The sequence below is a fragment of the Falco punctatus genome, assembly GCF_963210335.1.
Source record: "Falco punctatus genome assembly, chromosome: 8".
NCBI classification, from domain to species: Eukaryota; Metazoa; Chordata; class Aves; order Falconiformes; family Falconidae; genus Falco; species Falco punctatus.
Genome location: NC_137588.1, coordinates 49,608,085 through 49,636,040, shown reverse-complemented (window position 1 = coordinate 49,636,040; position 27,956 = coordinate 49,608,085). Strand labels below are relative to the sequence as shown.

The following is a 27,956-nucleotide window of genomic DNA, read 5'->3' as shown; positions in this document are numbered from 1 at the left end:
CACATAAGAAACGTATAGACCAGTTTTCAGGGAGTCATCTAGTGTGCTGTACTTTTCTCAAACTCCAGTTATTTTCCCAATAAATTCTGATAGTAATTTTTTTTAGTATGCTTACTTAGAAAGTTATCATACAAAGATTATGTACACTAGTTTATGTTCAGGATACTGGGAAGGATCCTTATGTAGCTCCATATTAGACTACAGTTTGATTTCTCTTTTCATTCTGAGGTATGAATTTATATGACTGGCTGCTCTGGGAAGTTCTGGTAAAAGTTTTCTAATATATTGCTTGGCAAAATAATCATACTGTATTGAATGAATTCATACATTAGCATGACTCACATACAAGGCTGAGCAGTTGCACAGTTAAGCCAGCCACTTCCAGTAAATAGAATTCAAAATCTCATGTTTATTTTAATTTTTTTTTTTACTGTATTGCATATGCATATTTTCATCTTTTTCCAAGAAAACATGACTGCTCCCCCCACCCCGCCCCACTCTCAAACTGGCAGATAGGAGTGACACCTTCTCAGATGGCTAAAAAAACCACTTTCACATTTGGAGTTATATTTTCCCAAAACTACATCTCTTTCATAAAACAGTTCCCTAGATGTAAATCAGTATGGAAAGACAATGTTGAAAACCTGTCTGGTAGAAAACAGTTAAAGCTGTTTGTCCAGAAGATCTTGTCAAAATGCAATTATTCTAGTTTCGGCTTGTATATTAAATTAAAAAAAAAATATTACAAGGGTAAGTAAAAAAAGGAAGTATTTAGAGAGAGAAATTTGAGAAAAAAAAATCTCTGAAACCGTCCTATTCTCTTTCTGAAATAATGTAAGTCTTGTTGAAAGAAGCGCTTTTCATATCCCTGTATACAAAAAGCATTTGGATTTCAGATAATGAATTCAAATCTAAATGTTTTTCAAGATACAGTTACACTGAATCTCTTTAAATTCATTTCTGATTTCTTAAAATGTCTGATTTAGGAAATTATTCTAGTATTTGGCTTAAGCTTTTTACTTTGGGCGTTTCTCTTTCCATTGAATTGGGCATGAGGGGTTCTCATGCATCTTCAAATATCCAGGTTTTTTCAGTCCATTGTCTCATATAAGGTGGGATGTTTATCTTGCCATCGTCCCCTCTTACCATCTGCCCTGCTTGAAGGAGAGCTACAGGCCAGTATCTGGCAATCCACCAGATAGAGGGATGGATTGTAGATTTATATTCTGTATGGGTAAGCATAGCTAATATGAGGGTGAATTAGGGTGAGCTGTAAATCACCAGACAGCATACCAGATTTACTTCTCTGGGATTACAGACATTCAGATTTATGCTTACTGTTTTGTTTTCAATAGTTAAAGCCAAGAGAAGTAAGGAGGTGACTTTTTACCTTCTGTGAAGTCTTTCATTATACTCTGGTGGGATTCCTGCATATTATTCTTCTAATAGATTTTTCCCGCTGTGCTGAAAAGCAAGCTTGTTAAATAAGATCATATGAAAATACAGGAAAAGCGGAAATTATTCAGTAATTTTTTTTTTTAATTGATGGGTAGAGAGAATCTTTCACTGTAATGCACTTTAGAACAACACTGTGGAGTTTATGACACAATTCCTAACTGAAGGGGAGGTGCAAAATAGCACTGGAGTAGAGAAATCTGTAAGTTTCAGGAAACATTTTCCTGGTCTAAATGTATTCTTGCTGGGGATTAGAAACTTGCATTTTAGTCTCCAGTCAGAGACTAAAATTACTTGTTTTCAGAGCCTTGTTTTCAGTTCAGCTACAGGTAAAGGTAATTTGGGGCAGTAAGTGCCAGCAGAAACACAGATTTCTTAAACTTGCTTTTTGTTCATTTGCCTTTTGCCACAATGCATGGCATCTTGCGGGGGGGCTGTGTCCATCTTCACGGTATCAGATAATAGCTTCACAGGATATTTTAGGCTGGAAGGGACCTCAGAAGGTTGCAAGTCCAAACCTCCTGGTTAGAGCAGGGGCAACTCCAGGGTCAACCCAGGTTGCTCAGGGTTTTTTCCAGCCTGATCTTGAAAACCTCCAAGGACAGGGACTGCAAAACCTCTCTGAGTAACCTGCTCAGTGCCTGAACATCCTGTGACCCTGCAAGGTTCTGCTATCCCGATGGAATTGAGAATATGAGAGGGTCTGAACTTTCTTTGCTGAAGTTAACTCAAGTTACAGTGTCACCTCTAACTGAAAGCTTCTCTGCAAGCAAAAACCTTATTTAAGAAAGCAGTTGTATCAGGAAATAGAAGATACAGATCACTTTAATGGAGTACAGTAAGAACATACCATATAGCAATCAAATCAATTTATGTAGGGAATTAGTTTGCAGCGTGGTTGTTTCACTTGAACTTTACTGGAGATATTCAGATCACCTCTGTAGTGAAGTTGTAGCCCAAATGACTAGTCCCGGATGACCTAAGAAACCAGGGACTGAAGGGAAAACACATTCTTTGGTTAAGAGTCTGAATTAAGTGTCTTAACCAGTGAATCAGCATATTCCTTTATAGCAGGAACTCTAATGGGTTCCTTGGTGGGGTTTGGCTTTTGGAAGGTTTCAAGCCTTCTCTTATCAGCAGAATTTGGAACAAATCAGAAACAATCTAAAAGAACTTGTATTAAGAACTGATAAAGGTTGTAAAGCATTAGGACAATAGGGGAACGAGGAAGAGGAGTAACAAGTAGCCTAAGAACTATACAAACAAAATGTCTGTGCGAGAAGTGGTTTCCATGCTAACTATATTAAAATTATTTAGGAGATGCTTGTAACCTCATATTTAAAAATCATTTTGTGTATGTTATCCTATTATTTTTTCATGCCCTAAACTCAAAATGGACGGACCACTTTCTTATAGCAGGGCCCTCACCACAGTGTGCATTAGGCATGGTTTGAATGAGCTAGAGGCATCCATCCTCAACGCCAAGTCCCAAAATTCACCCAAGGTGATTGATGAGCAGCCAGTTGATGCAAACCCTTCCACGGGCACATCGCAGCTGTAGCACCGCTGTGTGGGTTATCTGCCAAGGTAGTTGTCAACACCTTCACCTGTCAGTAGCCAAAGTTTCTGTATTTCTCTTTCATTTTCAGTCATATTAAAAATTTATCACAAGCATTTAAAGAAGAAAAATGCATTGACTTTTCTGAAAGCAATTTGTTAATTAACATCAAAGGGATGAAATTTGCCTTGCATTGCCTGGTGAGTGGCATTCTTCCATCGTCCTGGTTGCTATGGCAATGAAGGAAACTCTTGTTCCGGGTCACTCCTATATTTGCACATGAAAGCATTAGAGATTACTGCTCTCTAATCAAGTTATATGGAAAAGTTTAAAGGGAGGTACAATATTTTACAGCCAGCAACCCTCAACAGAATAAAGCACAATAGCTGAGAAAAAGGATTATCTCGTGCTTTTCAAAAACATACTGGGAAAGTTCAAAATGGTATGAAAGCTTTTTTAGCCAAACATCTTGATTTTTTAATGCTATTTTCTAAATGAGGAATGTAGAATCACATTTCTAATAGAGAATTACTGTATGCATTGCCCAACTCCAGGCCTGGATTCAGCATAATGAATAAGACGTGTGCTATGCATTCATTAAATGATTTACTTCTGAACTCGAGATTCATCTGTGTCACAGTCTTTGGTATTGTCACATCACTACTGAAGTACAAAAAAAAAAAAATGTTACTTTGAGTATAAATTCTCTAAAGCAAGGAGGTCGGGACTGACACCAAACTTCCAATAGGAAGCTTCAGGAGAAGCCCACACCTTGCTGCAGATACTTACTGGCAGTAAGATCCGCATGCAGCACATGCACACTGTGTTGTTCTGTGTCTTTGAAGGTATTTTGTGATGCTTTAGGAAACAGCAGGTGCATACCATAGCAGAGACTACGTTCCTGGATGAGCTTGTATTTTCATGTATGGATTAGGGGGGTTTCTCTATGTTTCTTTTTTTTTTTTTTTCTTTTTGGTGCCAATATTTTATTTCTTTTTGTTGATTATTAGATTTTCATGACTTGCAGTTTCCAAATTATGTGTCAGTCATATTAAAGGCTGTTTAAATGGAAAAGTCTAGAGCTTTCACAGCAGTTATGCAAACAGCTCCATTGCGGAACAGCACATTAGGTTACCTTAATTCTTAATATTTATGATTTAGCAGTACTGTTCAGAGACCACAACTGAAGAAACATAATGAGTTCTTCAAGTTATCTTTCAAATTCAATATAAACAAGCATATAGCATCCTGTACCTTAATTATATATGAGGATATTCTTGCTATAAAATAGCATTGTTGTCATGGAAGCAATCAAAACTCAGCAACAAGGAAACAGTGTTTGATTGAACAAGGCTGGTTTTAACAATACAAAGTAAAAAAATGTCCATTTTAAAGTATCTGATGAAGAAATGTGTCTTTTCAAATGTCAGCTTATTTTTCAGTACTAAACTGGTGTTTTTCACTAGTAAAGTATAAGATATGTTCTGTGATGTTACAAATGAGTACCACAAAAATGCAGGAGACTGTGTGCATACATATGTCCTTACTAGAGAGGGATTAACTATAGTAGAACATTGAGGTATACATCTGTGTTTGTATATATATGAGAAAGTAACAATTAAGAATTAGTTATCATTCTTAATTACATATATACATACATTTATTAATCTGTAACTTTTTATCATCCCATACTGCTAGTAGACTCACATCTATACCTCTTGATTCTACTTCTGACGTTTGCTTCTCAGTATGAGATTTTAATGTGTGATTTCCTCCTTAGAATTTTCCTGTGGAGCAGAAATATGCTTATATTCTATATTAATCTGTCTGATCTAGTTGTCTGCTCTGTAACCTAGGTCCATATACCTGACGGTATTTGAGGAGCACACTCTATAAACATGATGCGAAGTGTTAGTCTGTGTGAGAGTTGTGAGATTGATGAGTTTTTTCATGTCTCAGGTCAAATACAAAATTACATATTCTTAATTGCACACTTTGTACTCAGTTTATTATATTTTGATCTGCTGTCTTCTACTTTCTACCAAAAGACTTCTTCGTTCCAAAGTTTCTAGGTTTTAAAGTATAAGAAGTGCACATATCCTGTCTTATACGTGAGGTATAGAAATTCATCCAGGATTGCATGTGCAACATGGCAGACCACATAGATGTCTATTTTCCTTACCTTAGCATCCTGAAGAAATCTGCTGTGTGCCAATATTGACAGCTGAGTAGCCTAAGATGCAGCCGTTGTGCTCTGCAGGCTCTCACGAGGGGATGCTGGTGGCTCTTACCCTCTGCCCAGCAGCAGAGACCCACCGCAGGGTGTGTGTGTGTGTGTGCAGCTGAACACTGGTGTTCTCCATCACTTTCCACCTTATCTAACCAGAACTTCAAAATTATTCCATTCCAATACCTGGCAAAAAGAGCATTTTACTGAAGACAATAGTATTCTTTTCAGCAAAGCGATTAAGCACCTCGCTAGATCAGTATTCCCCATATCACTGCCAACTCTAGTGAAGCCATAGTTAATCCTCATGTGCTAATATTTATGTGGAAGGAGACTTCTGATTCATAGTTCTCAAAAATCAAACTCAAGTTAATAAAAAAAGAACAAAATGAATGTAAAAAGGAAGGTTAGCTGTATAAATTTTTCTCTCAAGGTTTAGTGGTGACATTATCCATCTAACAAAAAACCTAAATGACACACATTGTTACCCATTTTTAGGACTCATTATTTGTAATTATATACAAACTTGCAAACAAGGCTCATCGAATACTGAAAAAAAACCCACAAACATTTGAATTTGAGAGGGCTTTTCTGTTCTTCACCTTGTGTTTTTAAACTGGGTTTGTCGGTAGAATGACTGTTCTTTGTATAAAAAGGGCTCTAACTACTTACAGGCAGAGATATTCACACATGAGTAAGCATATTTTCTATTCTTCAGTTTAAAATTGTTCTGTCTACAACAGGAACAGAAGTGATACCATGATTTTAGCTGACCAATTGCACATCATGAATAATGCAGAGTAAAATGAATAACTCATCAGCAACTCTGATGCTGAGATATGTTCTCACCCAGGGTCCACTAATTGTGATCTGATTCATATGAAGTAGCCTGCTTAAAAATACATTGTGAACAGAAAAAAGAATACATTTTCAACAAACAGTATTTTCAATAATTTTACCAGCTTCGGTCACAACTTTTTGTTTCCATTCAAAATCCAGCTACTTATGCTGTGCCTTATTTCGATTTGAAATAATAAGTTTAATTTCTTTCCTTATTCCACATTTAAAAAGCACCCATTTCCTAATTCAGCTTTACAGCAAACCTCTCTGTTGGTTACTTTTTAAACACAGAAGCAAAACAGTACTTTATTAAAGTGAAGTAAGTATCAGGACTAGATATTTACTGTGATTGTGCTCCCTTTCTTTGTGTTATGAAGGGGTGGAAAGAGAGAAATATGCTACATTCTCTTTAGCCCTTTTCATGTCCTTTAAATATACAATTTTATATATTAAGCTATTGGCATTTTTAAGAAAATACCATGGTTGTGAATGATGAATAATTGTTGCATCATGTTGCATTTTCATTTTTATTTTGGAATCATGATTCTACACTCAAAACTGAGTATAGAATGGGCACATTTAATAGGAGACAAAAATAGTATTATTACTCCTAAATCCATGCAAGTAAATTAGAATTGTTACTTAATGAATGCCTTTTAGAAGATACATTGTGAAGGGATGGAACCTGAACAGCTTCCAAAACAAACAAAAAGCAGAAGAGATTAAAAAGTTATTGAGAAGAAAGATGGATTTTGAAATGTAAGGAAGAGAAAGCTGACAGGTGAGGGCCAGGTTTTCCTTTGAGGGACCTTCCATGAGTGGCTTTTTGAATACTCGTATGGGAGACCGAGTGTGGCCTGAATGCCACCTCCCTTCTCTCTCCCTGTGCAATATTTTCCACAGTTGCAGGACATGGAGAGATTTTCCAGAGGTGTGGGTGGTCTTTTGGGGATTATTCACGGCACCCAACAGCAAGGGACTTAGCTGGTGAGTCTTTAAAGTCTGCTCAAGAATCGGTGGCACGAAGTAGCTTCCTCCAGAGGTCCCTGGGAGTATCAGTGCTTGCCTCCTCTGGCACTGAGGTTGGGGGATCAAAATGTATCTCTTTTCACAGACTTTCCACAGAAATTACTTAAAATGTTTTACGCACCTTTCATCCTCTTCTGTCCCTATTCAGAAGAGTTTTCACAATGTCGCTGTGGATATAGAAGAAAAAAGAATGAGCGCATGTAGAGACCTTGCATCTGTGCTGAACGACACCAGCCTCTGCTGTCCCATCTTTGCACCCCCTCGTGGGTCCTCCAGCTGGAGCAGCTCAGATTATTTCATCTTTCCCACATAGATGGAAATGCTCCCCACACTTCTGGTATTCTGAAAATAAAATGATGTAAGAGCAGTAATGTTAAGAGACCTTGGTGAAAAGTGACAGGTAGAAATGTAAAGATTTCTCCTTCTTCATTATTGTTTTAAAGCTGGTACAGGTTTGCAGCAATGTGAAAGTTCATTCCTAATAGGCAAGCGCTCACATCCCAAGCCTCAGGCTACAGTCAGATATAATTAACACCCTTTGACAGTCTCAGAAGGGAGTACAAAGACCATCTGAGCTAGGGAGGTTGAAAAACCCTGTTTCCGTTGCAGCCGAGATCTTCAAGGTTGAGGCACTTTGCTGAGAGAAGTGTGGAGAAGTCAGCACCGCTGCTGTCTGAGCTTTGTCTGCTGATCATCTGGATATTGGGGACTGTGACTGTGGAATCTTTCAGTAGCCAAAAAACCCCAACCTTTCCCTAATGTTAAGTGCAGGATTAGAAGAACAAAAATGTGGCATATAAATATCAAAAGCATGAGAATGTTCACAGTTCTTATTTAAATTAGTTTTGATTCTCTTAAAAAAATAAAAAAAAAACCCCGAAATAAAATAGAAATGGCACTGTCTTACAGCATGAAATCTTTCTGGCATTGGTGGAGCAGTCTGTTTTCCACCTCTCCCAGTACTCATTGTTTGTTTCAGATTCGTTACAGTAATATTGCTTTTTCCAGTGCTATATTGCTGTGATAAATGCATGCGTATTTTCTTCAGTCTTGATTTTTGGCTTCAAAGAATCGATTCAGACTGGTATTTTTCACAAATAAGCTATTATAAGAACTTCAGAGAGAGAAAATAATTTTAGCTTTCAAGATGAATTGGCTGCAGAGACCAGGAGCTGGACATGTCAGGTGTGGCACCTGTAGTTATCCTGGACTTTCAGAGTTATGTGCAGACATGGAAGTAAGAAAGGGCCCGACTTCCCGAGATGCTGGAATTCTTGAGAGTTGTTAGCATTTCTGATAATTACATCTGGTTTATTTCTGGTAATTATTTTAGGACTAAATTTTTAGCTTTTGAAAATATTTTGCATTCCGTGTCATTATTGAAAATAATGTACAACTTAGCGCTTTGATCTCCTCTAAATGTTAATGAATTTTGTGAGACAGGCAAACATTTCCAAAATGCCCTGAAAACCCAAAATAGTCTCCAGTAGCTATTTACCTTCTGAAACATGTTATTTATCTGCTACAAATCAGGTGGACTGTCCAGTTCTCTAAAGGCTTAATGGAATATAATCTCTAATGATTTGCTAATTTTTCTCTCAAGGATTTGGTTGTACTTCCAGCTGTGAGAATGACATCAACGGGAACAGAAATATAAGGCAGTGCTGTGAAGTGACAACTGTTGCTAGACTGTACTAGACATACACATACAGCACATGTCGAGTTTACTGTCAATGAATTTCCTGATTTAGATGTTATTTCACTTATTTTGGTTTCCTTAGTTCATTGGTCTGAAAAGTAGAAGTCAAGCATCCAGCTTTACGTAGTGGGAACAAGAATCCTAAGTCACAAAATACTGCACTAACTTTTGAGGTACTTCTATCTATCACATATATATGTCTCATTTCAGAGGCATCCTCTTTTTTTTTAATCTCTTCTCTCTCTTCTCAGCTCATTCCTAATGAAAATTACTAGAAGTACACTTGTGAATGTTAATAAAATACAATATAGTGTTAAGAGCTAATCCAGTTAAATCTCCATTAGACTCTGTAATTCTATCTGTCATTCATGCAAAAGCAGATTTTACTGGCATATCTTTTAAAATGCCTCAGGTTCATTTTATGCTGCTCCTTAGCTCATAGGCTCAGAATAAAGGAGGAAAAGTGCTGGTAATGTAGACTGAAATGAAATGTGTTTGTTTCTCTCAGCTTTTTTCTATATGCCGTGGCTCACAAACTGCTGTGTATTTGGCACTAAATCCACATGAGAAAGTAGAGTTATATTGTGAAATGGCAGCAGTTACTGCAGCATGGATTCAGGACAAACTCACAGCTGTCAGCTTTTGGATCAGTCAAGTGTGGAGTTAGTGCAGGGAAAATGTTTAGCCTCAAGGGGGAGAAAGCCAGCTGCCATGTCCATTAGCACCCTTTGTTGACCATCCAAGAACACCGGCGGCATCCAAGGCAGCTTTGTCCCAGCTCTCTTTGCTGGAGGAAATTATTGGAAGATGCCCAGTATGTGGGCAGAGAATGGGTAAAAATAAGGCAGAGGTAGACATGCATTTAGATTTTTGAGGTACAGGTTGTTTGGTTCTTTGGGTGTCCTCAAGTAGAGACTTAATTTGCAACTGTCATTTCAAGAAGAAGGGGCTTAATGAAACACGACAGCAGAAAAGACTGTTAGCCCCTTTGTCTTGCATGGTGAATACAGAAAAACAGGCCCCTCAAAAGGATAATCAACGGAATGTGCTAATATTTGAGCCAGCACATTCAAAATCCTCAATTAATTTTGGGGCTGAGGATATTGGGTGCTCAATCTGAGCACTCCAGCTGCACTTGAATTATCCGAGAGTGTAGATGCTTGGGATCTCCTAAAATGAGATCCCAGCTGTTTCTGGTTGATAAGTATAAAATTAGTAATCATTTTTGACAATTTTATTTTAAATTAAAAATTAAGTGCTTTCATTCATTATTTCTATTACATCATAGCTCTTGGGAGCCCAGTCACAGATCAGGACCCTACATTATTCAGTACATTCAAGAACAAAAGATTGTCCTTGTCCCAGAGATCTTACAGGTTAACTATAAAACTATGTATATGAAACAAAGTAAGGGGTACAAGGATAGTCTGAGATACAATCCATCTGCATTGTCTCAAAACAATCAGCAGTCTAAGCAGTGGCAACTTGTTCCTTTGTTTGTAAAGATTTTTTGATTTTTTTATTTTTTTTAAAGGCAAAGGTTTAAGGGAAGATTGCAAAGGAAACAAAACAGTAGCTCTTTTGGATTAGCCATCGAGCTATGCACTTCACACCCACCGAGTATACAGTGCTGCGGTCAGCATGGAGAGTTATTCTTATACCTGCACTGAATGGGTGCCTCTGTGTTAGTATTTCAAGACACTAACATTTGTTCTTGTTTTAAAATTGTTAATGGATTCCTTTTTGTTGCTGTTGCTATTCTTCCTGGGACTCCAAGCAACAGATGAAGCATTATTTCTGTACAGTTTATAGCTGTTTAATCAAATAATAACATTTCATAAAGCAAGACAGAGATATAACTATTGATGTCCAGATTAATTCATATTCATACCCAATGAAAATTCTTGACTTGAAGAGTTAAGAGGAATACTAAGTAGAAAAAGGTACAATTGAGACTGTGATGAAAACTCACACAATAATCCGGTGTGTTTGTATTTTATACATAATCTCCTTATATAACTCCCGTGTGTGTGTGTGTACATACAGTTGTGTGTTTTCCTGTATTGCATGAATGAATCAAAATAAAACACACACGGCAACTTTGAGTACTTTGTTCTCCTTTTGTATGCATGCTGCTATTATTCCTTAATTCTTATCATAAGACTGAAGCATTGCATTTCAATCTGTGAAAAAAAGACTATTGTTTAAATAAACAATGTAGAGACAGGAATTTGTTTGAGTCATTACAGTGATGCATACACAAAGAAAAAAATCCTCTAGCAGGTAACTTTAGTGTGGTTATGTCAAGTCCTTCTAGTGTGGATGGTGCATCCACAGCGCTGTAAGCACATGGCAAATAAAGAGTATTTATATGTGTACTTACTCATGACAGAAGGAGAAATTGTATTGACAATGTAGACAAAGAATTTTTGAAGAGTTGTTTACAGTTTGCTGGAGTAACAGAATAGTACAAAACATACTATAAGATAGTAAACCTATACACTCACCATTTCAGTCAGGATTTTTACTTTTTAATTCATTTTTATTTATGAGACTGAGCCAAAGTCCTGAATCTGATCATCATATTTGGATGAGACAAGGAAACAGATGTGAATTTTTGTATTCAGATATATCCTAGCTATCTGACTGGATGTCTGGTGGTTATTTTTTATAGTTTTAATCACTTCCTCAAGTACATGACATATTCTTGATCTAGGCCACCAACGTTTTTCCATCTTGGCATGAAGTAATAAGGAATTATTCCTCTGTGTAGGTGCAGGTGCAATGAAGAATTATCCTGACTGCTTATGGCTTTCTAATTCAAATGAGATAATCATAGAAGGTTGTGTAAATCCAGTAACAGCTGAGAATACCCCTAAAAATATCCATGTAAACATCTTAAAAGACGTTCTCACATGGACCCCAAAAGAGATTTTTTTAGATCTAGAAGTTTCTTGTAAAGTTCCATTTAAAATATTACATTTACTTCAGACTTTCTTGTCTTCTGCAGGACCCTCTAGCCCTGAAAACCTTTCTTATCCTCCTACACTCCATATTCAGCTTGTTCTTGATTACAGTTATTTTACCACTGTAAGAATTCTACTTCCAAAAATACATATGAAAGCTTTTATTTCTGTGCTATTCAGCAGAAAATAACCACAGCATGGAGGCCACAGAAAATTGTGGATCTCGTTTCCTGCCTATTTGCATTAAACAGTAAAGAACTAAGGCCACCAAACCATTTCTATCCACCTGCGTGTGTATCTTCTCTGGAGATCTGATATTGAGCTTTCTCTCTCTAATAAGCCCTTGTACTGGATTTACGAAGGCTGATCATCTCCACACTCCAAAACAATATTTTGTCTAATTACGTAGGCAAAACCAGACTGAACAGCTTTCACAAGTGTGGAGTTTATCCTAGTAGAAGGAAAGAATAAAAGAAAAAAAAGCAGTTCTGGCTTTAAATTCCTTGCTTCCATAAGCAAGATGGCCACAATCATTTTAAACTAGTACTCTTCTAGATTATCGAGGCTTTGCTTGCAGTCATGGCTGGTGAGCCTTGAGCCAGTCTCAACACGTTTCCAGGAACGTGTACCAATGCCATTTGTTTTGGTCTGCTCCTTCAAATTCCCAGCAGAGAATGTTCTCTATTCATGGCCAAGGGGCCAATGAGTAGGTATAATATAAAACTGCCAAGAGAGCAGGTTTCTTCATTTGACCTTTTTCCTTCAGAAATGAGTATTTCTAGATTACCTTTAGCTGGTTGGTCAAGGAGGGGTTATGTTAGAGTCTCTTGGTAGAGCTGAAAGGAGACATTCTGTATCCTTGATTTCCAGGGAGTAGTTGTTATCAGCTCAAGATAAAACAAGTGTTAACAACAGGACAATGTTTCAATAGTTAGATATAACTTTAGGAAAAGTTATTTTCAATTATTTTATTTGGGTGAACTTTAATAGAATTAGAGTTCAATGTTTATTGTGAAGGTACTGTTAATATAACAAATGAAAAGAGAAACAAACTGCATGAAAATGTTTTTTTTAAAGTAGAGACATAGTAAGTGGGCAAACTTTTTTGGTTTGTTTTTTGTTTTGGTTTTTTTTTTGGCCATTCAACCAACCCTAACAGCAAACCTATCCCTTTCAAACTTTTTAAAATACAGACATTTTGCAGCAGTAAAATGAAAATAGTGATTTTCTTTACGGAGTTTAATTTTCAGCAGTTTCATAAGAATGGATGAATGTTTTCCCTCAGCATGGCTCTTAAGCAACATCATAGTTCAGTTTTAACAGTGCAAGCTTGATTTGTGATATTTGTATCTTTTAATATATAAAGAATTTTTGTGTAAGATCGTTTGTTTTTTCTACATGCATCACTTTGGAACGTTCACAATTAGTCACCTTTGGAGTGTGTTAAAGACTTGCCCTTGCTCCACAAGTGCATACCAGCATTTCCAGAAAGTCGAAGCTCTCACCAGCCTTGCCCCGTCCAGCAGCACTTCCCCAGCTGCCGTGGTCCTCTCCCACCACTCCACTGGGCTGTGGTTCACCAATTAACGTAGGCGCCACCGCGATGCAGAGGGTTTGCTGCATGAGGCTTTCTGTGACTCCGCTTTTCTGTATGCTTTGTTCATCATTTTGATGGAGTTGGGTAAATTCATTATGTCAGAAAGGTCATGTCATCTGATTTCTAGATCTGCGCACAGATAGGTCTTTATCTAATTACTCCTCTATAACAGGGATGACTTATTTTTAGAACGGTATGTTTTGGAAACCCATTCAGTCTGGGTTTAAAGATTTTAGGAAATGAGAATGTACAAATTCACTTGGTAGTTCTTTCCAATGATTAATTGATATTAATGTAACATGTCATTGAATTAGAAGAAGAAAAAAAATATTCTGACATGACTATAATAGGAAAATTCTTAGCTTCAGAAACATTAGATATTTCATTCTGTTTAATTTTCATTTAATTTATGACTTGCTGGAAATTTGCTGATAAACTGAATAGGAATTGGAATAGGTTCTAGTAGCTCAAGTATTTAAAGAAAATTAACTGTTCTGTTTACTGTCTAAATAATATTAGAAAAAGGTGGCTGTGGATTCTTTTTGTTGTTATTCTATTTCTAGGTTTAGAGTTTTGAGGGTTTTCCATTTTTGTTCTCTGTTATAGGAGTGATAGAACTGAGTGATATCTGTGGGGGTGTTGTATATTTTTTTAGGATCTTGTAGACACGTTTTCAATATAAGGATGCACATATTCACCAACACAAGATGTATATTTGGGAAACTGCAGTTTTCACAGAGTCCTTTGAGATTTCAAAATCTAAGTGGAGTGTTTTAAGTAATGCTTAGATTTTGAACTAAGTCTTTGCACAGGATAAATCTCATTGCCAGAGATGTGGAACTCTGGGTGGAACTCTGGCATACATATAGGAGTGTTTAATAAATAAAATAAAATACCTTTATTGTGTCATTCATAATTTGAAAAAAAATATATCGCAGTGTCAGAAAAATTTATTCCCTTAAATTGTATGATGCCTTCCTTACAGACTGTTAATTTTTTCATTTGAATGAAAGATATCATGTATTGCCCCAATTCAAAACTTGTGAGACCAAGCAATTTTGTGGATTTTCTTCATCTTCTCATCTTTTAATAATTTTCTTGCTGTTGTAGAGAAAGTGGTAATATAATGGGCAAAACATTATGGGGAAAGCATATAAAATTTCAAATGGTGATAGAAAACCCCTGAGGAAAAATATTTCCATCACAAAGTGTTCTCTTTTCAAGGGATCTTTGAAGTTTGTCATAGGACTCCACATTCAAAAATCTTCCTGCTTTGTTTCTTTTTTAAATTAATCATTTGAACATTTTTGGGGGCTTCAAATGTTTACTGGGTGATTATTAAGACACTGAAGTACTGAAGAAGACTCATGAGGCTACATATTCACCCTCATAGCCTTTTTATATTTTATTTTGACAAACCATCAATTGGAATTTTTAATTCAAACTATTCTCAAATGTTACAGCATTTTTACACAGTATATTATCAAAGTATCAAGTCCTTTGATAAGTGTAATTAAACATGCCAAGTTTGTTTCCATAGCCCTAAGTCTGCAGTTGCTTAGTCTTTCATTATGTTACATGACTTACTTCAGCTCACTCTATTTATTTACAGCAAAGCTAATGGCAATGCTCCATCCAGTTCCAAATGGTGGTATATTTATCACTAGAGTTAATGATCAACAATTATTTTGGAATAGATAATAAAATAATGGACAGTAGAAAGTGCAATCACAGAGAAATACATGTCAGTTTTACATTGATTATTGATGAGAGGTGTCTGGATAGAACAGTAGTGTTATATATGCCCTTTATTTCGGGAGACAGAACAAGAAATAAAAAGGGCATCCCTATTTCTCAGAAAAAAATATTTTAATGGATTATATGAAACAAGAAATTTTAAGAAAATTAAATGTGGTATAAACTTTGTGGATTTTAATGCGGTTTAAATGTAAGTTTTGCAAGGTTTTACAAACCCATACCTGCCACATAGTCAGTATCGTGACCTTCATCTCCTAACAGAACCTGAAAATACCAGGTATGGAATATGGAAATCCTTGCTTTTGCGTGGTCTCAACTGTTGAAGCTTAAAACCTACTGCAAGTTGTGGCCATCATGCAGACAGCTTCTGCATGCACCCCTATGAACATTTGACTGTGGCAGAAAATTCGTATTTCAAGTATTCTTCACCAATGGTAATAAAAGTATGTATCTGTTTTGAAAAAAGTTGAACTTTGAATTGGAACCCAAAGGTTATACTAGCGGCATATGTTTTCCCTGTCCTCAAGTTGGGCCTAAGTAAAGTGGTTTTCTTCTTTTTCTAGCCAGGTAATGAAGAGGAAATCTCTAACACTCTTTGATTGTCTTGGTTTTGCAACATATCAGCTTTGTGACACATAGGCTGGCTGATCCTTTTTATTTTCTTTCTCTTTATCTGAGAGCATTGGAATTTCCTATTCTTCTGCCCTTGACTTTGCCAATGGAATACATCCTAGCAGAAATTTCAACTCACAGAGCAAGGTCCTCTTTATTTTAGATTTGTGTAAAAGTTAACACACTACAAGTATTTTAATAAAGGCAGTAGTAATAGCTCAGGAATAAGGCTTAGACTTAATGTCTGTGCCAGGGAGTACATTAACTCTAGTCAAAAATAAAAGCATGTGAAATGGCATACTACTGACATGAGCTGATTATGATAATGCCCTAGTACAAATTTTTTAAAATCAGATACTATAAAAATATACCATTAACTTTATGTTAATAAAATATTTTGCTTGATGCCTTTTAAATTATTCATTTGAAGTAGTCTAAAAATATAAAAGAACTCTTATTATCATTCAATTTACATGATTACTTTAAGTTCACTTTTTTGGTTTAACATAAACAGAGTATAAAATTCCCATCAAGCTTTTGGATATTTAAAATGTATCATTTTTATGCAAAAATTGGAGCCTGTTAGGTTGTTAAGGTTGTTATTAGTATAAATATAACTTCAATTTCTGATTTGAAAGTATTTTGCACATAGAAATTACTGCGTTTGCTGATTTGACTCATTATTTCTGCTTTGATTATTCATGTGCTGTTTTGAAAAACAGTTTTAAAAAATAAAAGCTAAAAAGCTCTACAAATTGACTTAAAATCTTATGTGCATTTCTTGTAAGTAGCACAGGAATCAAGGTAGCCACAGAAGGTGACATTTGGCTTATTGGATGAGTGTTATTTGTTAAGGAAGCTGAGCTTTGTGTGTACAGTAGCATTACTCCAAGCGTGAGTAAGGCACTTTAGGACTCCCCAAAGCAATTGCCATGAAGCAGGTGTCTTTTCCTGGGATGGAAGCCTCCAGCAGCCCTTGTAGGGAGGCTGGGCGTCCTCTCTGCATTCTTTGCTGGAGGCTGAAACTTGGAGGAGGTGTTACCTGATCCTCCACTGCTCATGGCCATGTGATTTGCACAACTTTTTGACCTTTATAATCACCGTTGTTTCCCAGAAGTAGTGGCAACCTCTAGACCCTCAGATGATTTTTTTTTGTTTTTTTGTTTGCCCTCATCTATTTCTGTGTGACTGTAAAGTTTATTTCCTTAGACGGCAAAGGCAATTTTAACAGCGCAGACTTGTCATCAGACTTTTGAGTCTGATTTCAGCTGTCTTCATGAATACTCAGTCATTTAAATACCATGGCCCACCTGGATTCTCCACCTCAGTGCCGCATTTAAATGTGTACCTGAAGCGAGCCACCCTGACTTAGCAAGCTGCTACCCTGTGTACCCACAAGTACAGGCTGTTGCGTGAACCCAACCCTGTGGAAAAAGGCTGGTAGTTGCAGAAGTCAACTCTCAGCACTTAGTTTTATGGCAAAGAAGGGAATTTTATTCTGAACTTCCTACGGAGAGCTCTGTGCACAAAGGATTGCAAGATTGGGGAGATAAACCTTGGCAACTGGAATAAGGCCATAAAATGAGTAAACCAGCTTTTCAGGCATCCACATGGGATACAGCCTGAAATCAAGTCAGCCCTGGCTTGCCATCAGCCAGCATATGCAGGGGATTCTTGCAGCTGCTGTGCTCAAGCCTTGTTTATTGTAGGAGGTCACAGAAAATAGATGGTTTCATTTCTTATTTCTAAGAGTCATCTCCATTTTCTGTGCTATAGACTTAATCCACACCAAAGCCACTCTGGCTGAGAAACACTAGACAATGTTATTTCCCTCTGATTAGAACTTTTTCCCAAATGGTTGTTTAATCTCCATATCTAGGTTAATTTGAAATAGCAACTGAGAACACAGAGACTTCGAAGAAGGAAGAAAAATATATTGCACTGCTTCACTAAAAAGTGAGCTTCACAAAGTAAAGGCATTTGGATGTGGTGTTTACTATTAAAAGGCACTTTACATGGTCAATACCGTTTGGATGAGCACCGTGCTGTCTTAAGCTCTCTTTCTAGAGTTACTATGAAAACTGGACAAAGCTAATATGATGGGAGATTTGCAGGTGGTCATAGAGTCTAATTTTAGGAATTCAGCTGCCGTTCCCTAGATAAGCAGCTTGTGTCACTGAGTATCTGCATACTCAGGGGTAGGAGACAAAGATGATTTTTTAAATGACTCAGTGGACTCTAAGTAAAGTAAGTCAAGTCTCTTCCACCATTTTTATTGCTCTGCAGAGGATCCAATGGGTCATTTAGGTGTTTCTATTGGATATAAGACTAAGTATAAATATTCCTGCCTCCCCTTGTTGCAGTTTGGCCATGAAGCACAATCGAAGCAGCCGATTTTTGGAGAGTCTTTGACTGATGTGCTTAGAGGTTTGTTAGTGAAACAGAACTTTCTTTGACAGAAAATTCTTTGGCTGAAAACACTTAAACCCATTTCATGAGCATGGCTGCTGTACTGAGATAATCCATGTCTTTAAAGTTTTGGTTACCTGCAGGACCTTGTAGACTACAGAACAAAGCCAATAAGCATTGCAGATTATCCTGTATATTTTCAGTTTCATTATATCATTATGTTTCTCTGGATTAAGTTGCTAAATGGTTGCTGGGTTTGATGACAGCCCATACCTCAAAGGTGTCAGCTACTACAACGCAATTTAGAACTGCAAGGTTTAGAGAAAGTTTTTCTCCTAACTTGTAAATACAGAAACCCTAGTAAAAGGATTTTTTTTTTTTTCTAGGTACCATTTTGTAGGCATCCAGGTGAGGAACTGCCAGTCAAGTGCTTGATAGATGCATTTTCTCATTTCCTCAGATTAAGTAGCCCAAACTACAGAATTTAAAAGCAATCTTCACTAGCATTTTAGCAAACAAATGTGTTGTATTACATAGAAATATCAATAAAATTTTTTTATCTGGTTACATTTTTGAAGATTTAACAGAACGTATATTTGAAAATATTTGATAGACATATAACAGAAATTTTTCACTAGCTGGCAGTTTGGCACAGCTGTGGTTTTGGCCTTCCTGAGATCCACAGCTTCATACGCAATGTGGACATTAGTATGTCACAGCAGCAAGAAGGCAAAATATGTCTGATACCTAAGGCAGTAATTACTGACAAGAAGTTACAGGCAGAGACAATTCAACGTAAAACCTCTTCCAGGTAGTAATTCCTATCAGAAGGGTTAGAAGCAAGTTTGTGTAATGTATGAGGCTCTGAAACTGATAGAGCCCTTTGGGGATCTTTTCTTTCTTTAAACTGGTAACTCATCTTGTGATGCATAGGATCAGGTCATGTCAAACAAACAGGTGATGTGACTTAATGACCACCAGTTCAGCGGCGTAAAACAAAGTGGTTTTCTTAAATTGCCTCTCATTTAACCTTGCTAAAAGTAGTGGTATAGAGAAAAGGAGTGTCCATTATTCAGTTTTTTCTACACAACCAGGCTAATTTTTTATTGTCACAAAATTCAGGATAGGGCTATTAGCTGCTTCCATTATTGTAGAAATTACTTGAAATGTGAATGTGATATTTGCAACCATAAAATCAACGTAGAGATGATTAATAGATATGTAACGAGTCTGTTGAATCAGCTGGAGAAGTGCTATGACCTGCCAGCATGTATCAATATAGCTCTCCTTTCTCAGAAAATAACCTACCTCCTTTCAAAATTTACACTTCAGGAAGAGTTAGGAAGTACAACTCTTTGGTCTCCTAAATATATCTGGCCTCTTCATTTACAAATGTCAGGTTTCAGTGAAGGGTGTGCCACAAAACCCTCTTCCCTCTGAGTTCATGTTTGTCACTGAGCAGGTGTGTGCCCCTGGGACCTCCTGGGCAGCTTGTGTTATAAAATTGGCTGAGGTGAGAATTTGTCCATATTGCTTAACTTTTCTGAAGAACTAATTGTGATGGGTCTTCAGGGTTTCAGGGCAGGTGCTGTCTGCCAAGTCAGAAACATGATGCACAGGTCAATCATAAAGCTGTCCTCTCCCATCAGCTGGTGGGGAGCATTTTCTGGACAGCAGTTACTCGCTCCTCACCAAAAAAGAGGGAGAATGCGGGGGTGGTGGTGGGGGGTGTCTTTCACAGTACTGACCCTAACACATTCATTATGAGGAGCAACTTATGAGGACTGTATGAGCAGCTGCTGAGGGAACCAGGGTTGCATAAGCCTAGAGAAAAGGAGGCTCTGGGGGGACCTTATTGCTCCCCACAGCTGCCTGACAGGGGCTGTAGGCAGGGGGGTCGGTCTCTTCTCCAGGTAACAAGTGACAGGATAAGAGCAAACAGCCCCAAGTTACTCCAGGGCAGGTTTAGGTTGGAGATTAGGAAAAATTTCTTCACCAAAAGGGTTGTCAAGTTCTGGAACAGGCTGCCCAGGGAGTTGGTCGAGTAACCATCCCTGGAGGTGTTTAAAAGATGTGTAGATGTGGCATTTAAGGACATGGTTTAGTGGTGGGCTTGGCAGTGCTGGGTTAATGGTTGGACTGGTTCTGAAGGGTCTCTTCAAACGTAAATGAGTCTGATTATTCCCTGCGATACCAGTTTGGACCCATCAGCAATTCTATCATATCTATTTCCACATTCCATTTTTATCTTGCATTGTACAGATGTCTTAGCTGAAAGTACAAAATGCTAAATTTGGCACTTGTGCACTTGTCTCGGCCAATATGTAACCTTACGAGCTGGAGACAAAGCAAGATGTTATGCAATGAAAACGGGTTTACTTTGGTCATTAGTTTCCAGCTTTAGGGTTGTTTGTTGTCTTTGGTTTTGTTTTTGTTTTTTTAAAGTTTTGTTTAGTTTCCTTTTTAGCTCTAGTTTCTTTGTTGCTTTATTCTCCTTTTGTTTTCACCAGCTCTCACAAGACCCATACACCTAGGTGTGAAACGTTCTGCATTGTTTTGCAGCAGCATTTGTCTCTCTGGGAGGAATCGGAGTTTGTTTCACTGGCAACTATGAAATCACCACTGGGTCTGTCATGTGGTTAAGCTGCAGATGGTTTGCATGAGTTGCTTGTTTCAACTGCATGAAATGTCCCTCTGGACTCTGCTGTGATTCTGAGGAATATATGCACTATCAGTCACATGAAAACAAAATCATGTTTTACTTTTCTGTGACATTAATCCTCACTAGCCATAGGTTTAGTTGTACAGCTCAGCTGCTGCTTCAGGTGAGGGAAGGAAGCCTCACCGGTGGGATGCAGCAGTAAGGTATAACGAACCTTTCACAGGCATCACACAGCCTGCTTTAACCTCAGGAGATATCACCGCTGATAGTCACGGATGGATGGGAATGAAAATACTCACATAGAAGTTTATATCAAATAGCATACCAGAAAGTAAACTTCCCCCCCCCCCCCCCCTTGATTGCCAACACGAAAATGTTTCAAATAAATATAATAAACAGGGGTTTTTTTCATTTACAGTAATTTTTAAAAGATAGTCTCTTTTTTTTCAGAAGACGATATATAAAACAGAGGCTGTGGTGGTCAAGGTACTTCAGCAATGTAACATTTTTATATGCATCCATGCTTGATGTGAAAGCCACAGGCAATGCTGCAGCTTGTTGTTGATGGTTTGTCATTCATCTAGTTTCCCTGGCACAATGTATGTATATGCAAATACAATTTCTTGTCATGCCGCTAGATATTTTAAATGTCAAAAAACTCTAGTTACCCTGTACAAGAGTAGAGGCTTACAATGCTTGCATGCACTTCATGGTTCAGAAAGAGACTACAAATCAGCTGAAATTATCGTAATATTTCACACAGAAAATACTGAATACATTGAAAAGGAGAGGTTACTGTCTTTATGAATTTAAGGTTCATGAAAGGTGTTCAGTTATCACATCTGAAGTTTCATATCTAATTACTGTTAACCTAAGACACCAGCACATTGTAGTTAGAGACAGCAGGGCAATGTTTTCAAAAAGTTTGTTCAAAAAAAGATATGGCTGCATTTTCACATATTCTCATTATGTGAGATACTGACTGCTTTTGAGTGTCTACCTACAAATGTCAGGAAGGCTAAATCATTCTGAAAATCTCCCATTTACTTTTATTAAAGTTAAAAAAATCCCCAAATATTGAAGTTAAAAAAATCCCCAAATATATAATATTGTTATTCATATTCATTATTTAGCTGGCTCATAGATTTTTAAATGAATATATTTTATACTACTTTAAAAAAGGTGATTAATATTTTAGATTCTAGAGATTGATGCTCTAACTAAGTATTGGGATGACATTAAAACGGGATGTTTAGTTTGACTTAACATGCATGGATGGTCTGAAAGTAAGAGAGGTTAGACTGGTCAGCCTCGAGGTAAGTAAGATGATAAAGAAACTACAAATGTATCTGAGGTGAACAGGACTTTGATATGTCAAGCTCAGGTTGTAGATGAGCCACAGAAGCCTATTACTAAAGAGTTGTTTTCATGAAAAAGCAGCAGCTTTGGGGTGAAAAACTGGAAGCCAGCATCATTATTATAGCTGGCTTCCCTGCCTTAAAAAAGTTTACTTTCATCCTGTGGCACAACACTGATATTGTAAGACTGTAAGTCACTTTTACTTCTCAGATTAACATGCAAGACCCAGCCTGATGCTTTCAGCATCAAGTATCATTTGTCTGTATCAGAGGGCGAACTGTGGTCAGTTGTCAGACCTCTGCGATGTTCTGCTGAGAGGATATGAAACCACAGGCTGTAACAGGTTACAAGACAGGAATGTTGCATCTTCCCTGTTCCGTCTTTCTCTACTTGAAAGACAAAGTTACAAACTAAATAGAAAAAAAGAGAACCTCTGCATTTTCCTGTGAAGTAAAAGTTCCTGACTTAAACTTTTTCATTTGTGAAACTGGTGTGGGGTGTGGAAGTCACTTTGAAGTGTTAAGCTTTGTCTTCCTGGGGAGTAACTACATGTAAAGGCAGAGCTGTGATATTGGGTTGCCGAGTGTCGTGCCACCTGCTCTCCGTGTAAGTGACCTTGGGACTGTAACACAGTCACACAGCAGTAGTCTGAGACTTCAAGTCGGAAACTGTTTGCCGATGGCAGCTTTATCTTATTTGTGTGGAAATTGCTCAGGTCTGACATTTATAGCATGATTGTTGCTCTGCTCAGATCCTTCTCTGATCTATTGATCTGTGCTTTCTTTTCTACTGACAAAATAGTCCGTACTCATTTATAAATCCTTAAAATTAGCAAAAGCCATCACCGTATCAAATATTATATTTACAGATTGCTGAAAGGTCATGATGCCAGCAGGAAAAAAGGTGACCCAACCCCCAGTCTTTGCAGCATTCATCCAAAAGCAGAAGTACCTTGTACACAAGCTTACCATACGCGCTCACATTCTGATTTTTTATTTTCCCCTTTTGCTAGCAGGACTGAAAAAGTAACCAGATTTGGGGAAAAGTCTTGCACAGTGCTAGAGAATGCAGCTTTTGATTTCACCCCACACTCTTCTGGATGTGGAATATGAGAGGCTGAATCTACCCCTCATTAGCTGGTTCAGCTGGTAAGTCTCCTGCGCTGTACAACCACTAAGCTCAGCACAGGCAGGTCTGTCCTGAAGACTGTTCCTGCACTTCCCTCTTCTGCACCAGATAGAAATGTAGAAAACCAGATCATGTAGATATTAAACCAGCAGTCTGTATGTCTAAAACAATTATACTATGAAATATAACAGTATATCCAAAATCAGTCTGTAATTGATAAAAGAACTGACTAATAATTGCTTGTCAAATGTCAAATTTGTCATGTCAAATGCAGACTAAGTTGACAGTGGCTAAAATTTTCTAATTTCAGCACTTGAAAAGTTTAGTGGCAACTTGAAATTGTTTTGGGAGCTATAGCCCGTGTCTCAGTTGATACATGTCTGTTACTAATCATAATGACAGATACATTTTTTTGTATTTGCCAAGAACGAAACCAGAAAAGCACTCAAGAGTGATAGAATGATTTCCATTCTAATTCACACACCTTATCCTTTCACTTCGTTTGGAAAAGTGAAATTTCACACTCGTAAGAGACCAGGCTGTTGGGACTTACAAAATCTGTGCTGATCGTGGCGATAACATACTGTGCAATACACAGAACAGTATTTTGCCAAAAGCTTCATTAGCAAAGAGATTTGTTTCATTTATAAAATTTCAGACTCAAGGCACTACTAATGTTCTCTTAAGAGAAGAGATCCTGTTTGAAACACAGCATGGCTTTCTCCAAACAGCATGGAGAGTTAAGATGGTAGGAAAAAAGAGAAGTTTTACAGGAACTGTTTACTTATTAAACAAGGCACATAGCCTGACTCAGGTACTCTGGAAATGGATCAGACACGCTGGCAAAAGATCAAGGATCATACAGAAGCTTAATATGATTTGCCATTTTTATATAGGATTCTGTCTCATAACTATTGAAAAGTAGTCCTTGATTGCTGCCATAAAGGAGAAGAATGGTCACTCCCTATGAAGCAAAAATTAACAGTAATATGCAGAAAATATTGGAATTCATGTTGGATGTGAACAAGTAAGAATAACAAAAAAGCCTGACTGCATGAATAAGAACTTCTTATTGCTCTTTAAATAACACTTTTAGAGCAATTTGGAACCAAGTTAGTGTACCGAAAAATGCTTCCTGGAAACAGTCAAAATCATTAAGGTTTTCTGTTGTTTAAACATGTCAGAATTTTAAGGATAGAATGTATATACAAAGGGAATAATAATTAAGGAATTCGTGCACAGAAAGAAGAAAAAAATAGGGAAACTAACACTAAAGAGAGAAAACTAAAGAGAAAAAATCATGAAAATTAGATTGAAAATGATCTTTAGCGTTTACAATTTCTCTTAGGAACTTACCATTATTTCCAGCTGGTGTTTTTATTAAAGGCTCTGCACAATGCAAAACACTGGGAAAACTTGCAATGTATTTTCCCACTGTTTGTTCCTCCTAATTTAGTTTTTCAGTCATAAACAGAAAACGATGCATAACATTTCCCCATACTTTAGATAGAAGCAAAAATTGATGATTGGAAGAATTCTCATAGGGTATCTATCCTCCACCCTCATTTCCAGAGGATCAATAAAACTAAGGACATAAAAGAATCCAGTGGCTACTATAACTAGTAATAAAAATACTTTTGTGACTCTCAGTGACTTATTGTATTACTGGCTGTCAAGTGTCAGGTGCATAAGAATTTCTCTTTTTCTCAGACTAATATATCCACAATCAACACTCGGTGTTTGTAGAGGGATTATACACCTTGCAGATCAGGTGAAACATGTGTGTAGATCTCAAAAGATGCCATTCCATCTTAAAAAATCAGGTCCAGGATGAGCTTCACCTCGTATACCTTGGTCTGAGGCATGCTCAGGGACCCCAGCTGTCTGCATTCAGTGACATCACAAACTTTTCCTCCGTTACATTTTCATGTCATGTTTTTGTACATAACTCCTTGTGAATGAGAAGGATGGATTTTGCATGAGTGATGGATATTATTCATCCCTTTGGATAATCCAGGTTATCCTGCCACCTTAATTGTCTTAGATACTTGTGCGTTAGTTGTAATTCTGCTGTGCCTACAGTCCATTCTGCTGTCAGTGGAATAGATGTTTTGTTTGGATGTTAAATATTCTGAAAGGTATTTTCATCACCTTGGACTGAATGTGGTAAGTCCATTCTGTGTCGGAGAAGGAAGGACTTTCATAAATAACAATAGAAGATGTAACTGTGATTTGAATAAATTCTTGGGAAAAAAAATGTGGAAGTACACTTTGTGTTAGCTACAAATTACTTCCTCAGCTCTTAATGTTGAAGTTCAGCTGCATATGGCATTGTGGTTTTTTTCAGAGAAGATTCTCATTCTTCCAGAAAGAATATGTATTAATTTTTAAAGTCATATTTACAAGTAACCTACATAAGACCTGCTGATGCCTTGAATTTTCATAAGGCATTCTTTTATGAATTACAGATTCATAAAATGTCTCAGTAATTGTAGCTGGGGTATTTGAATGTATCATAGCTATTCCTGGTGCAGTGCGTTTTCCATTATAAATAAGGTTGTGCTTATGAGGCCTGTCCCCAGGTAAACTGCAGTAAACAAGATACTGTCTCCATTTGAAAGACATTCAGCTTCAAAATAAAATGGATGATAGAGGCCTGCTTGCTTTTCCATCTTTTTTTCTTTTTTCTTTTTTTTTTTTCTTAAGTGGGACAAAATTTCTTATGCTTTATTTCTCATCCACTCCTAATGCACACCTAAAAACACTGAATTGCAAAATATTCAGAATTTTTTAGCTGCATATAGTAAGCAGAATTCTCTACTTGAACATATGACTGAATATATACTGCTAAAACAGTAGCACTCAGGTGAGTGTGATAGCCAAAAATTACTTGTGCTGTTACAGTTCATAAAGCTTTGGGCATCTAATGAGGAAACCTTCATCATGAACTTAATACAAAAGGAATCTAAGCTACTGAACATTACCAGTCCCTTAACTGAACTTTAAAGAAGCATCTGCTTCTGTAACTGTCTTATAACTTGTACCAGAATGGAATAGCCACACTCATGTATGTTCACTTTCTGCTTAATATTTTCACTTAATATATTTGAATGTGGAATGTGGTTTCTATACATTGTGAACAGTAAATAAACTGTTTATCAATTTCAAACTCATTCTTAGGTATGTTGAGGAAGAAAACTTACAAGATATGAACACAGTAATTTCAATTGCATATGCTACTGTCATCTACTTGCATGCAAGTTAATTTGCATGAGTAGTTTAACTGATCATTGGACTTTTTCAAACAGATGTACATACACTGTGTGTATGTCACAAAAAAATGAAAGTTCTCATTCCAGTTCTTGGAGCACTGAATGCGCAAATCTTCATCTGTTTCAGGTGGCCCAATTTTTCACATGCAAAGATTCATCAGAAACCTCCTGAAGTCCTTAAGTTCTTCTGTAAAATGTCACAGATTAATTTTCTTATTGTACACATTACTGCTCCAAATCAGAATCTCAGAAATTTATCCTTAATAAAATGACACTACAAAATTCAGGTTATTAAAATATTGTGACTTTGGGGGGAAAGAGTGAGATTATCTTTATAAGGAAAAGCAGAAAGCTATCCACTGCCTCCATATTTAGTTTACAGACTTTCTTTCTTAAGATGAAGTATCACTCTCCAAGAAAAAAGATCATTTATCTAAAAAAAACGTAGGAAAAAGAAAAAGGTCAAACCCCCCAGCTATTATTATAAGGAAAGCCAGAGAGAAGGGATCAAATTCTTAAAAGTTCCAGAATTTTTATTAAATCTGCTAATGTCTTCTCTATTTAGATGCATATAAAATAAACAACACATCAAATTTAATATATGTATTTGTAACCGGTGATCTGATAAACTTTAGCCCTTATGTCAAATTTATACGCATTATTCCACCTTTTATAATTATACTGATATTCTCCATTGTGAGAGAAACACAATAGGAATCTCATATTATTAAAAAAAAACCCCACAACCTATCAAATTTGTAGAACAATTATTCACTCTAGTTGTCTGTAATCTTCCAGAATCTTTTTTCTTTGTGTGTATAGATACTTTTTTATAAGTACATTAATAAAGAATGAATCTAAACAAGATAAGAAGAGAAAATTGGAAGCCTTCTCAATACATTTTCTTCCCTACAGCAGGAATTAAAAAATAATTTTGTTTCTTTTTTCCAGTTCTTTGCTGTTGCCCAGCCAACACCTGAGGGATCACGAACAAACCTGGGAGTAAGTAATTAAAATTCAAAGCTTCAGCATTCAGATACTTTTTACACTTTCTTTTGCTTCCAACTAGCAAGGAATTTTCCAGACAGGCTTTTAATAAACAGGTGAGTTTAACTGATATATGAATTTTCTGTAACTGGAAAGGATATCAGTGAGAAGTATGGTAGGACTCTTTCATACTAGCAGTTTAAGACCATTAGTTTATTTGCACACTGATGTTTTTTATTGAATCAATTTTATTTAGTGAATAAATAAAATGGAAGATGTAAATGTTGGAAAGGGCTGAGGAGGAGTTAACCAGAATGATGACTAATTTTCACAGCACCTCCTAACACAACACTCTGCCTCAACTACACCTGCCAGAGATTAGCCTGCTGTCTCTCTTA

The 27,956-nt window shown here is 36.9% G+C and overlaps 1 protein-coding gene across 14 annotated transcripts in view; it reads left to right on the top strand.

The window, feature by feature from the left end:
- Positions 1 to 27,956, top strand: part of TENM2 (teneurin transmembrane protein 2) — a 1,028,597-nt gene that overhangs the window by 254,899 nt on the left and 745,742 nt on the right. For 12 of the 14 annotated variants that reach the window (XM_080399942.1, XM_080399943.1, XM_080399940.1 and 9 more), the window contains exon 1: positions 27,520 to 27,573. The gene's annotated coding sequence lies outside the window, so the exon portion shown is untranslated. Of the gene's footprint in view, positions 1 to 23,231; positions 23,320 to 27,519; positions 27,574 to 27,956 lie in introns of those variants that run through there. The other 2 variants (XM_080399949.1, XM_080399947.1) reach the window with 2 other exon arrangements.